This window comes from Cucurbita pepo, chromosome 6, assembly GCF_057944985.1.
Source record: "Cucurbita pepo subsp. pepo isolate OVF chromosome 6, ASM5794498v1, whole genome shotgun sequence".
NCBI lineage: Eukaryota > Viridiplantae > Streptophyta > Magnoliopsida > Cucurbitales > Cucurbitaceae > Cucurbita > Cucurbita pepo.
In genome coordinates this window covers 7,431,942-7,446,179 of record NC_141803.1, presented here as the reverse complement: position 1 = coordinate 7,446,179, position 14,238 = coordinate 7,431,942, and the positions used below count along the sequence as shown (strand labels likewise).

The 14,238-nt window shown below is 34.9% G+C and overlaps 2 non-coding genes across 2 annotated transcripts; both read right to left on the bottom strand.

The window, feature by feature from the left end:
- TRNAA-CGC (transfer RNA alanine (anticodon CGC)) lies at positions 1-73 on the bottom strand. Its single transcript has one exon. It is a non-coding gene; the product is annotated as a tRNA-Ala (tRNA).
- Positions 74-1,133: 1,060 nt separating this feature from the next.
- Positions 1,134-1,206, bottom strand: TRNAA-UGC (transfer RNA alanine (anticodon UGC)). Its single transcript has one exon. It is a non-coding gene; the product is annotated as a tRNA-Ala (tRNA).
- Positions 1,207-14,238: the final 13,032 nt, after the last annotated feature.

The window sequence follows — 14,238 nt, the reverse complement described above, 5'->3', positions numbered from 1 at the left end:
TGGAGGTGCAGGAAATTGAACCCTGTGCCTCTCGCATGCGAAGCGAGTGCTCTACCATATGAGCTACACCCCCTTTATAGATAAAGGTCTTGAACGTCCATGACAAGGTAAGTAGTCATTTTAGACTCTTCATAATCAATGCTTGTAGAAATTGTATGTATCTTTGTATAAACCATAAACCAAGTATGAAATAAAGGAAAGAAAAATACCAAGAATCGTGATTGACCAAACTAATCAAATTGCACATTATTTAATATGATATGTTAAGAGTTTATATGAATTTTTGTGCTAAGTGGATAAAGTTAATTAATATTTGGTCCTTTGGTTCATGATCTAGCTTAATATTAGAGGGAGTGTCTTGGAGATCCTTACACTTCCAAGGATTTGAACCTACGATTTCAAAACAAACACACAATGGAGGAGGTGAACCTTGTTCCTCTTGCATGCGAAGCGAGCAATCTACCATATGAGCTACACCCCCTTTATAGTATAAAGGTCTCGAACGTCCATGATGAGGTAAGTAGCCATTTAGAACTCTTCTTAAGAAGTACTTGTAGAAATTGCTTGGATCCTTGTATAAACATTAAACCTAGTAAGAATTAAAAGAATGTGAAAGAAAAGCACCAATAACCGTGAGTTAAGGCTTTGAACCGATCAAATTTCTCGTGATTTAAGTAACATTAAAATAACTTACTAAATGAACTCCGCTGCCTATGAATTTTTAATATGAGCATAATATGACATGTTAAATGTTTATATGAAATTTGGTAGTCATTGGATAAGGTTAATTAGCTAAACCAAGTAACGGTGTAAAATGACCATAATGCACATAAGGAAATTTATCTTTGGTTCAAAATCAAGATGAGCTCCAAATACTATGAAACTTTTTATTAAACCTAGATTCGAGTTCAGACAACGCCGCTTTGAACGCATGAACCCATGGCATAGGTTCAAAATGTGTATAAAATGTGTCACTTGAAATATATGAAACTTGGACATTGGTTAACACTATATCGCTTCCACATGAGCTACACCCCTTTTATAAAATAAAGGTTTCGAACATTCATGATGAGGTAAGAAGCTCTGAAGATAAGATTCCAAAACAATAGTACCAAGACCCTTAACAAACACAATGGAGGTGCAGGGAATTGAACCCTGTGCCTCTCGCATGCAAAACGAGCACTCTACCATATGAGCTACACCCCCTTTATAAAATAAAGGTCCCAAACGTCCATGACGAGGTAAGTAGCGATTTTGGACTCTTCTTAAGAACTACTTGTAGAAATTGCTTGGATCTTTGTATAAACCTTAAACCAACTATGAATTAAAGGAATGTGAAAGAAAAACACCAAGAACCGTGAGTTAAGGCTCCGAACCAATTATATTGCTCATGATTTAAGTAACATTAAAATAACCCACTAAATGAACTCCGCTTCTATGAATTTTTAATACTGAGCATTATATGACATGCTAAGAGTTTATATGAAATTTTGTAGTTATTGGATAAGGTTAATTAGCTAAACCAAGTAACAGTGTAAAATGACTATAATGCACATAAGTAAATTTAACTTTGGTTCATGATCTAGAGGACCTCCAAATACTATGAAACTTTTTATTAAACCTAGATTCTAGTACAGACTATGTCGCTTGGAATGCATGAACCCATGGCATAGGTTCAAACTTTGTTACTTGAAATGTATGAAATCTTGGACGTAGGTTAACACTTTCAAACTTTGTTACTTGAAATGAATAAAATTTTGGACGTAGGTTAAGACTATCGGTTTGAATGTATGAAGCTTTGGACACAGGATGTTAGGTTCATGACTAGTACCATAAATACTAGACAATGATCAAGGACTGAACAAGGATCAAGATCCAAGTTTTGAAGATAAGAAGCATAAAAAAAGTACCCAAACCCTTAGATCAAAACAGAATTGAACCTTGTGCCTCTTGTTTGCAAAGCGAGCGCTCTACCGTATGAGCTACAACCCCCTTACATAATAAAGGTCCTGAACGTCCATAACGAGGTAAGTAGCCATTTTGGACTCTTCTTAAGAAATACTTGTAGAAATTGCTTGGATATTTGTATAAACCTTAAATCAAGTATGAATTAAAGGAATATGAAAGGAAAATACCAAGAACCGTGAGTGAAGACTCCAAATCGATCAAATTGCTCGAGATTTAAGTAACGTTAAAATATCTCACTAAATGAACTCCGCTGCCTATGAATTTTGAATACTAAGCATAATATGACATGTTAAGATTATATATGAAATTTGGTTGTCATTGGATATGGTTAATTAGTTAAACCAAGTAACGGTGTAAAATAATCGTAATTCTCCTTAGGAAATTTACCTTCGGTTCATGATCTAGATAACCTCTGAATGCTATGAAATTTTTTATGAAACCTAGATACGGGGTCAGACTACGTCACTTAGAACGTATGAAGCTTTGGACGTAGTTTCAGACTGTGTTGCTTGGAGCGTATGATGCAGACTGTGTCACTTGGAACGTTTGAAGCGTTGGACACAAGTTGTCAAGTTCATGACTAGTACCATAAATCCTAGGGGGAGTGTCTGGGAGAATGAAACAAAAACAAAACAACCTAGAAAGTGACTAAGAACAAGACAACGATCAAAGAATATAACAAGGATCAAGATCCAAGTTTTGAAGACAAGAACCCAGAACAATAGTATTAAGACCCTTAGATCAGAACTAAGGTTGAGATCTTAGAACCTATTGACCAAAGTCCGTCTAAGTACACTTACAAACCAAGAAAACTAGTACTTAGACCCTTTAACCTAGAACTAAGGTTGACATCTTAGAATTCAAGGACCAAAGTCCGCATAAGTACCTACAACAAGAACAAGGAAAGAAAGAGTGTGACAGACTACTTATTGAGTACACCAACAAGAACAAGGAAAGAAAGAGTGTGGTAGGCAACTTACGGAGTAGATAATCGTACTTGTGGTACCTCTGGCATGCAAAGTGAGAGCTCTAGCATGTGAGACTCGAATCAAGACTAAAAAAACGAAAGAGAAAATAATTAAAAAAATAAAAAAATAAAAAAATAAAATCCGCTGAAATTTCAATTAGAAAAAAAAAAAGTGAACACCAAAATTAAATACAAAATTAAGTCCAATTATAAGACATGTTGTTCAAAATATTACAAACCGGGAAACCATTATAAAACAAAAATTTAAAAGCCTAAAAAATGTAAAAATGGGCTAGCACTCTAGAACAACCCCCACTATGACTACAAAACTCTTGAATGCTCCTTCACCTCGAGCAGCAGCCTATAAACACCTGAAAAAGAAAAGAGAAAGGGGTGAGTCTATTAATACTCAATAAGCAACCTACTCGTAGGCTTTCAACGCATACTTAACTTAGTAAGTATCACGGGCTTTACTCATTGTTCTAGGAAGTTTGGGCTTAAGTTTCAATGCTCTCTAAGCAACTGGATACACACAGGGGTCTATGTGAGTTTTCCATTCTTTCTTTTCTTCGACTTAAGTGGCTTGACTTGTTTATGCAGTGAATGATCAGTGTTCTAGGTTGAGGCAAGAACTCATAAGTTGCAAAACAGTATGGTTGGATCTGAATCTAAACAACAATTTGAGCATCATCCATGGGGCTACCTGAAAACTCTCCCACAGGACCATAAAGTCTTCAAAGTCTTGGGGAAGCCATCCCCTGTGTGCCGGTTAGCTACTAGGTCAACCGACACTCAGGGACGGGTTTACAGCACAAGGGTCCTATTTTAGGAGACCCTTGGTCATTTACACTAGGTTGGGGCACACGTTGTATGAACCTAACAAGCAACGCCTAGATCCAAGGTATGGAAACCAAAGTAGAGTCTCGACGATACAATACCGAAGTGGAAAGGGTAGTGAACAGCCATGTGACACTGTTCACACTACTATAGCTTAATGAGCTATCTTGATCATTCTTGGTTGACGTGGAGGCTTACGAGGTTCCTAAGGACTTTTAGGCAATTTAAATCTCATCTCTCGTTTCTAGGACACAGAGGTCAACGAGGTTCTTAGGGACCTTTGATCACCACTAATGATATTGAGGTCCAAGGTCTAATGGACACATTTTGAACTTGGTCAACGTGTATGTCACACTAGCTGTAGCGCCCTAATCTTAACTGAGTTCTCTCACGCATGTTTTTCTAGGGAGTTGCATCTATCGATCACCTAAGTGCAGCATCCATAATTTAAACTACACCTTTGTCATATCTGGGAGTTGAAAAGGTCTATTGGGTTCCTAAGGCGGCTAGGTAGCTTAACACGGTCTTCTAGCTCTAGGTTGTTCTATTTTGACTCCTTGAATATTTCTTAGTCTTGAAGCACTAGAGTCTAGATACTCTGACCGTCGCTCACGATCATAAAGTGCTCAGTCTATTGGAGACAACCAGACCTAGGTCATCATCTAGCCAACCTAACTCTAACGCCCTAGTTTTGTGCAGATAAACATGTTCTACAGAGAGAACACATAGTCAAACACCTTGAGCTAACATATACTATATCATGCAAACATACAAGCAAACAAGCTCAATTGGGAGATAGCATCCATCAATCCCTTATAGATAAGATCGCAATAGTCTATCTTTCTCTCTAACACAATGAAAAGCACGTAAAACAACATTCATAACAAATCTCTTCATAGGGGCGTTTTGATAATTTCTTACATCATGTTGGTCTTTTTGATATTTGTTTGTAAATATAACCTAAATTCGTTCTCATTTGTAATAAACTTGAACAACACTAAGTTGTAATCAGATTGTGTTTTGATTTATCTGTGATATTGTTTGCTTAAATTTGATTTAAATTTTACCGTATTTTTTTATTTTATTTTATTTTACTTTTATTTTATGTGCTTTTGTCTTTGTCTTTATAGTCGCAGTCTAATTTTCGAAACCTTGAAAATGAAGTATTGACATTAGGAAATTGATTTAGCATGTTAGACTCTCATGCAAGGATATGAAACCAACATGTTGTCTAGTTTTCGATAATAAACATGATATTAACCAAAACGTAAGATACATGACAAAAGCGGTAAAATAGAAGAGAAAGAGAGAACTAATGTCGTGTGTTGATTTTCAGTCATGTGCGATCTTCTAAATCACGAGCTTGATAATTCTTTCATGGTATCGAAAGGTTTTCTAGTTTTTAAAAAAGATTTACAAATAAAAAATACGAATTTTCTCGTGAAATTTGTCTCCCTCAATTCAACTATAAAAAGAAGAATATATAGGAAAAATATGTGCATGGTCAAGGTGCTATTCCAAACATGCATGAATACTATAGAAAATTTTGGGTAGCATCAAGACGTTGACGTTATGGATAAAGACGTAAGACACATGCTTTTTTGCACTAAAGAGTGTCGTGGCGCCTTAAGGGGCGTTGAACTTGACACTAGCTTAGCATTGAGATATTGTGACACACAAGTCCCGCCACGAGTAAATTTCTAGTTTAAAATTTTAGATTAAGGAAGAAGCCAAAATTTAAAATGTGGTAGAAGAGAAAAATTCTTAGATAATCTTCTGTAACTAAAAATGGTATAAAATAAAAATGAAAGAAAATTCAAAGTCAACCTTCAACCGTTTAGGGTTATTTTGGTCATTTTTAGGTACATGAAAGTAACATAAACAAGAATTAATGAAGAAGGTTTAAGAAACAAGGGATAGAAAAAAGAAGAAAGAGGAAAAAAAAAATTGTTTAAAGTAGATAAGTGTCACCTGATCTTAGCCATTTAAGTTATTTTCAGTCAAAAAAATCCTTCAGAAATTTTTTTTTTCAAAAGATAGGAAATGAATCAGAGATGGAAGGAGGAGTAATAAATGAATACAATATATTTGACTATCATAAAAGGGCAAATATGATATTTATAGTAAGCGGAAATAGGAGTCAAGTATCTTACACGATATTTGCTTATAATAACGGTCAAATATGATACATATGATAAATCATAATTTAAGGCTAAATATCCCTAAGACCACCCTGCAAGCTGAGCATTGGACTTGAACGAACGTAAAACTTGGATCTGAAAAGTTAAAAGAGAGGTCTAGAAACACTTTTTCTGAAAATATCAGCAACTCGGAGATGGGAAGGTACATATTGTCTACTTTTCAGAAGAGAGTGGAAGAGACAACAAAGCTAATGGATTGCAGTTTTATGTATGTTGAGGTCTGAGTTAATCATAGAGTGACTAGAAACACTACTGTCGACTCTAGAGCCACCCCCAACTCCATGACGAAGACCAAAGCAAAATGATTGAATCCTTTGGCATCTAGATGCATGAAAGATGAAGATAATCAATTTGACTGCTTTACCCGTCTTAGGAGTTGCGAAAAGAACTCCCATTAAGTTGGGGACTTGGATTGGACAAACTGACTTTGCGATAGTCAAGATGGACGAATTCGACATCGTGTTAAGGACAAACTTCCTACTAGAACACAAAGTTATTCCCATGCCCCTAGCAAAAAGCTTGGTAATAACGGGGTCGAACCCGATAATTATCCAGAAAAACACCCATTAGCCTAGAGGGATGAAAATGGTGTTAGCAGTACAGTTGAGAAAGGATCTAAGTCATGATGAGCATAAAGTTGCTACCATTATCGTATTTGGAGAGGAAAGCTTGAGTGAACGGGGTTGTAGTACATGATAATAAAAATGAAACAATGTTGTGACCTCATGCATTATTGTGTGTTCATGCATTGGGGATACCCCTTCTCCTTTTACGATAGTATGGATGCATACAGTACGAGGCAGGAAAACGATCATTATGTTTACCATAATGCTACCATGACGGTCACTATTCCTAATGGGTGTCTAGCATCAACAACTACTAGAGAATGCTTGCCCGATCTAAAAAAGGCCTAGGAGGTATGCAAACATACTGGTGGGTCCATATTCGCACATATAAACCATGTGTTGGAAAATTAAGTACACATCCAATTCCCCGCTTAGGATAGTCGCTGTAGAAAAATAGACTGATATGATAGGTTCCATTCATGATTCTATGTGTTTGCATTTAACCTCAACAAATGGGTCACTTACTGAGTATTTCTTAAAATACTCAAGTCACGTGCTACTTGTATTTCAGGTAAAGGCAAGACATCCTTGTACGACTAACGACGACATCGCAACTCGAGACCATTTTACATGTATGAGGTAGTCGCATTTATTTTCTTAGACTTAGGCTATAATAAGATGTTTTTAATTTAAATGTTTAATTATTTCAGTTAATTTATTGTTGTGTTGTTTTAATGATATTTTCGAACACGCAAATCCATGACATTGTTTTGATTAAGTTATTTCTACAAAAAAAAAAAAAAAATGATTACTTTATGAAATTAATATGACTCTAAATAAGTTTAAATCTAGGATTGTTACAAAATTACTCTTCTTATGTAAGTGGTGGAGTGAATGGAACCCGATGGCAAAGTAAGCACTCTACTGTATGAGCTAAACCCTATTTACACAACTTATATTATTCTAGGTTCATAAAAAAAAAAGACCATAGAGTCATAGAGGTGCAAGAACATGAATCTTGTGCCCTTAGCACCCAATATGAGCTAAGCAAAAACTTAACGAATTGTACCCTGTGCCCCCTATGCCTTGAGCTACACTCTATCAAGTGAGGGTGTCCTCATATAAAAAGTGAGTATAAACCCTATGCCTTCGGGATGCCAACTGTACCTTGATGCCTCTCACGTACAAAAGAGCTTTACCAAATAAGCTATACTGGATAGGTACGAACTCTCCTACTTTTCCTTTTTATTATTAAATTCAATGATTTTATTGAAGAATTTAGGGGTTCGAATTTCTTGATGTGGTAGGAGAGAAAAATGTTTAAATTTACACCGGGACCAAAGAAAATATAAAATAAAATGATAGAAAAAATCAAAGTCAACCCGATAGGAATTAGACATTTTTGCACTTTCTCCGATTTAGGAATGTGTAACGACCCTAGATTTCTACTTACCTAGAGTCGTTACCATCATCATAGCATAATCATTTCTATGCATAAATTAGCATTTAAACTTCTTCATAAAACATTAACTCGATCTTAAAACACTATCATGGACTTACGTATTCGAAAACATGTTTAAAACGACAAAATGAAAGACTAAATAAAATAAATAAATATTTAAATTAAAAACCTCATATTCTAGCCTAAGTCTAAGAAAATAAATGCATCTACTCTATGCATGTGTCATGGTCTCGAATTGCAATGTCGTCATCATTGGTACAGTGATGCCTTGCCTTTACCTTAAATAGAATTTGCATTTGGCTGAAGTATTTTAAGAAATACTTAGTAAGTGACCCACGAAGTTAGTGAGGTTAAATGCAAACCCATACAATTTCATGAATGAAACCTATCATAAGAGTCTATTTTCTTATGGCGGCTATCCTAACGGACAATTTGGATGTGTACTTAATTTTTTTTACACACGGTTCACACATGTGAGTATGGACCCACCAATTGATTTACACACCTCCTAGTCCTCTTTCTAGTCGGGCGAGCATTCTGTGGTATCTGTTGATGCAAGACACTCGTTAGGAATAGTGACCCGGTATTATGATAAACATAATGAGCGTTACCCTGCCTAGTAGCATACGCGTCCATAATATATTGAAGAAGAAGGGGTATCCCCCATTGCATGAGCGCACAATAATGCATGAGGTCCCAACATTTTTTCATTTTCATTATCATTTAGTGCAACCCAGCGCATCTTCCTTCATATCATATCATTTTGTTATATCATTTTTCATATCGTTTATCATATCATTTATCATATCATTTATCATATCTTTCATGCATATGTCGAGGTTGTATTTCATGCTAGCTCGTCGTTTTGCATGTCAATCATATCATTAAATTTGGCATGTTAAGATTATATATGAAATTTGGTGGTTATTGGATTAGGTTAATTAGCTAAACCAAACAACGATGTAAAATGACTACAATGCCCCTAAGAAAATTTACCATAAAGAAATTTATCGTAAGGTTCAAACTATGTTTTATTTCTCATGAAAATTTTATCAAGAACATAACTAAAGAGTGTAAGTACTTACAACAAGAACAAGAAAAAGAGAGTGCGGCTAAGTACTTACTCTTTTGTTTTAAATAAAATGACAATTACTTATGTATGTATAAAATAAATTTATTATTGAGGTGCACGGAATTGCACCATGTGCCTCTCGCATGCAGCAAACACTCTACCATATAAGCTACACTCCCTTTATAAAGGTCTCGAACGTCCATGACGAGGTAAGTAGTCATCTTGAGCTTTTCTTAAGAAATACTTGTAGAAATTGCTTGAATCTATGTATAAACCTTAAACCATGTATGAATTAAAGGAATATGAAAGAAATACACAAAGAACCGTGAGTTAAGGCTCCTAACTTATCAAATTGTTCGAGATTTAAGTATCGTTAAAATAACCCACTAAATGAACTCTACTGCTAATGAATTTTCAATAATGAGCATAATATGACATGTTAAGATTATATATTAAATTTGGCGGTCATTGGATAAGGTTAATTAGCTAAACCAAATAATGGTGTAAAATGACCATAATGCTTCTAAGAAAATTTACCTTTGGTTCATGATCTAGATGACCTCCAAATGCCATGGAACTTTGTATCAAACCTATATACGAGTTAAGACTACGTCGCTTGTAATGCATGAAGCTGTAGACATAGGTTCAATTGTTGAATGTATGAAGCCTTGGACACAAAATGTCAAGTTCATTACTAGCACTGTAAATATTTGCAGGAGTGTCTTGGAAAACAAGACAACGCTCAACGGCTAGAACAAGGATCCATATCCAAATGCTAAAGATAGGGACCTAGAACATTAGTATTAAGACCCTTAGATCAGAACTAAGGTTGAGACCTCATAATCCAAAGATCAAAGTTCTAAGGAAGATCATGATAAGAACTCACGGATCAATAACAAGAGAATCCAAATACTTACAAAGAACAAATAAAAAAAAAATAAAAAAAATAGTATGGTAGGGTAAAGTATTTGTACTCATTCCATATTTTAATTACTTGGGTACGTTTAACCTAAATTTATTGTAAATTATGTTTTAAATTCTCTATGTTTTATTTCTCATGAAAAATTTACCCATCTTTTTATCTATAGTTTAGAGTCATCTAATCACAATTCTTACAAGTCCAAGGATTTGAACCTACACTCTACCATATGAGCTACACCGTGTTTATAGAATAAAGGTCCGGAACGTCCATGACAAGGTAAGTAGCCATTTTGGGCTCTTCATAATAAATACTTGTAGAAATTGCATGTATCTTTGTATAAACCTTAAACAAAGTATGAATTAAACGAATATGAAAGAAAAACACCATGAACGGTGAGTTAAAGCTCCAAAATGATCCCAAAATGATCATATTGCTTCTGATTTAAGTAACGTTAAAATACTCTACTAAATGAATGTCGCTGCCTATTTATTTTTAATACTGAACATAATATGATATGTGTATTTATTTTTAATACCGAGCATAATATGATATGTTAAGAGTTTATATGAAATTTTATGGTCATTGGATAAGGTTAATTAGCTAAACCAAGTAACGGTGTAAAATGTGTCTCTCGCATGCAAAGCGATCGCTCTACCATATGAGCTACACCCTCTTAATTAAAATAAAGGTCCCAAACGTCTAGGACGAAGTAAGTAGTCAATTTAGACTATTCTTACGAAGTACTTGTAGAAATTGCTTGGATCTTTGTATAAAGTTTAAACCAAGATGAATTAAAGGTATGTGATAGAAAAACATCAAGATCAATGAGTTAAGTCTCTGAACTGATCAAATTGTTCGAGATTTAAGTAACGTTAAAATAAATTAGTAAATGAACTCCGCTGACTATAAATTTTTAATACTGAGCATAATATGACATGTTAGGAATTTATATGAAATTCTATGGTCATTGGATAAAGTTAATAAGCTAAACCAAGTAACGGTGTAAAATAACCATAATGCACATAAGGAAATTTACCTTTGGTTCATGATCTAGATGACCTCCAAATGCTATGAAACCTTATATTAAACCTAGATGCGAGTTCGTACTGTATCGCTATGGACACACTAAGCTATGACATAGGTTTAAATTGTGTCAATTGAAATGTTTGAACCCTTTGATGTAGTTTCGGACTGTGTCACTTGGAACATACGAAGGCTTGAACACAGAATGTCAGGTTCATGACTAGTACTAGGAGTGTCTTGGAGAACAAGACAACGATCAAGGACTAGAACAAGGATCAAGATCCAAGTTCTGAAGATAAGAACCCATAATAATAGTACCAAGACTCGTAGACCAGAACTAAGGTTGAGACATACTTACAACAAGAACAAAAAAGAAATAGTGTGAGATAGGCTAAGATCTTTGTACTCATTCAATATTTAATCTTAAAACAAATACAATGGAGGTGCAAGGAATTGAACCCTGTGCCTCTCACATGCGAAGCGAGCGCTCTACTATATGAGCTACACCACCTTTATAAAATAAAGGTCCCAAACGTTCATGATGAGGTAAGAAGCCATTTTGGACTCTTCAAGTACTTTTAGAATTTTCTTGGATCTTTGTATAAACCTTAGACCAAGTATGAATTAAAGAAATGTGAAAGAAAAACACCAAGAACCGTGAGTCAAGGCTCCAAATCGATCAAATTGCTCGTGATTTAAGTAACATTAATGTAACCCACTAAATGAACTCCGCTACCTATAAATTTTTAATACTAGGCATAATATGACATGTTAAGAGTTTATATGAAATTTGGTAGTCATTGGAGAAGGTTAATTACTAAACCAAGTAACGGTGTAAAATAACCATAATGCACATAAGGAAATTTACATTTGGTTCATAATCTAGATAACCTCCAATTGCTATGAAACTTTATTAAACATAGATAAAATTTCAAACTATATTGCTTTGAACGCATGGCATAGGTTTAGACTATGCCACTTGAAATGTAATGTATGAAGCCTTGACGTAGGCGACACGAAATGTAATGTATGAAGCCTTGACGTAGGCGACACGAAATGAAATGTAATGTGTATGAAGCCTTAGACGTAGACTAACAGTGTGTCGCTTTGAAGATAAGAACCCACAACAATAGTACCAAGACCCTTAGATAGGCTAGAATCTTAAAACAAATAAAATGGAGGTGCAGGGAATTGAACCCCGTGCCTCTCGCATGCGAAGCAAGCGCTCTACCATATGAGCTACACCCCTTTCATAAAATAAATGTCCCAAACGTTCATGGTGAGGTAAGAAGCCTTTTGGACTCTTTTAAGAAGTACTTTTAGAATTTTCTTGGATCTTTGTATAAACCTTAAACCAAGTATGAATTAAAGGAATGTGAAAGAAAAATACCTAGAATCGTGATTTAAGGCTTCGAACTGATCAAATTTCTCAGGATTTAAGTAACGTTAAAATAACCCACTAAATGAACTCTCCTGCCTATGAATTTTTAATACTAAGCATAATATGATACGTTAGGAGTTTATATGAAATTTGGTGGTCATTGGATAAGGTTAATGTTGGGTTTTATGTCCAAAAACTCATAGTTTGTAAATAAAAACATATTCTATTTTCAATAAAGTTATTATTGATGTTTATTCAATAAAGATTGTTATTGAATAAAGTGAATTTTACTTAATCTAAATCCAATAAACTAAGAATACTTTGGCTATAGTATAATTACTTGAACGATATGTAGAGACATAAGAGTGGATCAAGTTCAAGTATATATAGTCAAAATGATCTATAGTACAGGGATAAGGCTGAGTACCTTATCTTGGGGACACTATTGATGCAGCCCACTTTTGTATATGACATAAACAATGTAATCACTAAATTGTACATGCGGAGACATGTGAGTGGGGACGTCCTATGCAATAGTATTGCATAAGATCGGACCATGAAGAAAATCACTTTCACTTTATAATGTCGTTTACTATTGAAACTGATTTTCTTTACATTCGATGACCTAGGTAACTCGATCTTAATCCTGAGCTAACCATGAACTCCTGTTTATTCGGAGTTATCCTTAAATTTTCATGGGTGAGAGTGGCTCGAGTTCGCCGACTCAATAGGCCTCCCATTTCACGGGTAAGACTGGGTGAATGGCTGGGGACGTGGGGTGCAAGATGGAATTCGCTCCTACCCACTTTTAGGGATAGAAGAGAGGTAGTTCCCTTAAGTACTGACTCCAGGTCTTGAACAAGGGGCCCCACCCTCTCATTGATCTGAGAGGGATTCGGTTTACTGGTTAGACCATAAACCAATTGTTCATTAGAGGATCAGTGGGACATAAGGAACAAGAAGTAACTTTAGGGGTAAAATGGTTAATTGACCCAGCTCTAGTTACGAACAACCTGTGAATGATCGACTTACTAATCATGGTTACATCAAATGGACAGAAATATATCTATATTGAGGGGAGTGCAACTACTCGGCTAGAGTGGAGTGTCCTAGTAGTTAACGAGTGTTGGTTAACAAGGTTAATAAGTTTAACCGGTTAATCTTGGATCGTTCGAGCCCATGATTTATAGGTCCATTAGGTCCCTCTGCTAGCTCATATCGGACTAAACCATAGAACAGTGTGACGAGTGAGTTCGAAGTGTTCGAATTCAAATTAGAGAATATGCGCTACATATATACGTTATATTTAACCTGATTTTTATTTAATTATGAATTAAACAAAAATAGACAATTTGAGATATTTAAATAAGATTTAAATATTTTAATCAAATATGTGTCGGAATTGATTGAGATTGGCATTTTAATTAATATTAAATATTAATTAAATAGTTTAATTAATTATTTAATATTATTTTAATTTGAAATTAATTATTAAATTAATTGTTGAATTAAAATGAAGAAAGTAAAAAATGTTGACTTCATGGAAAAATCCATGTTTGAGTTGGTGGAATTTTGAGGTGTCAAAATTTGGTTAACCAAACTTGCATGCTTGCCACATAATCTCAAATTTGCATGAACATGCAAACATAACTCTATAAATAGAGGGGTCAATGTACATGGAACTTCTCCCTTGAAAAAACCTTAGAAAAACTCTCACAAGCTCTCTCTTCATTTATACTAAATCCCTCCCAAGTTTAGTCACTCACCGGATTCCACAATTCCGTTCTAAGGCGGGAGAATAGTGGAGAAGACACTAGTGGTGGTTCGAAACCGGTTCAT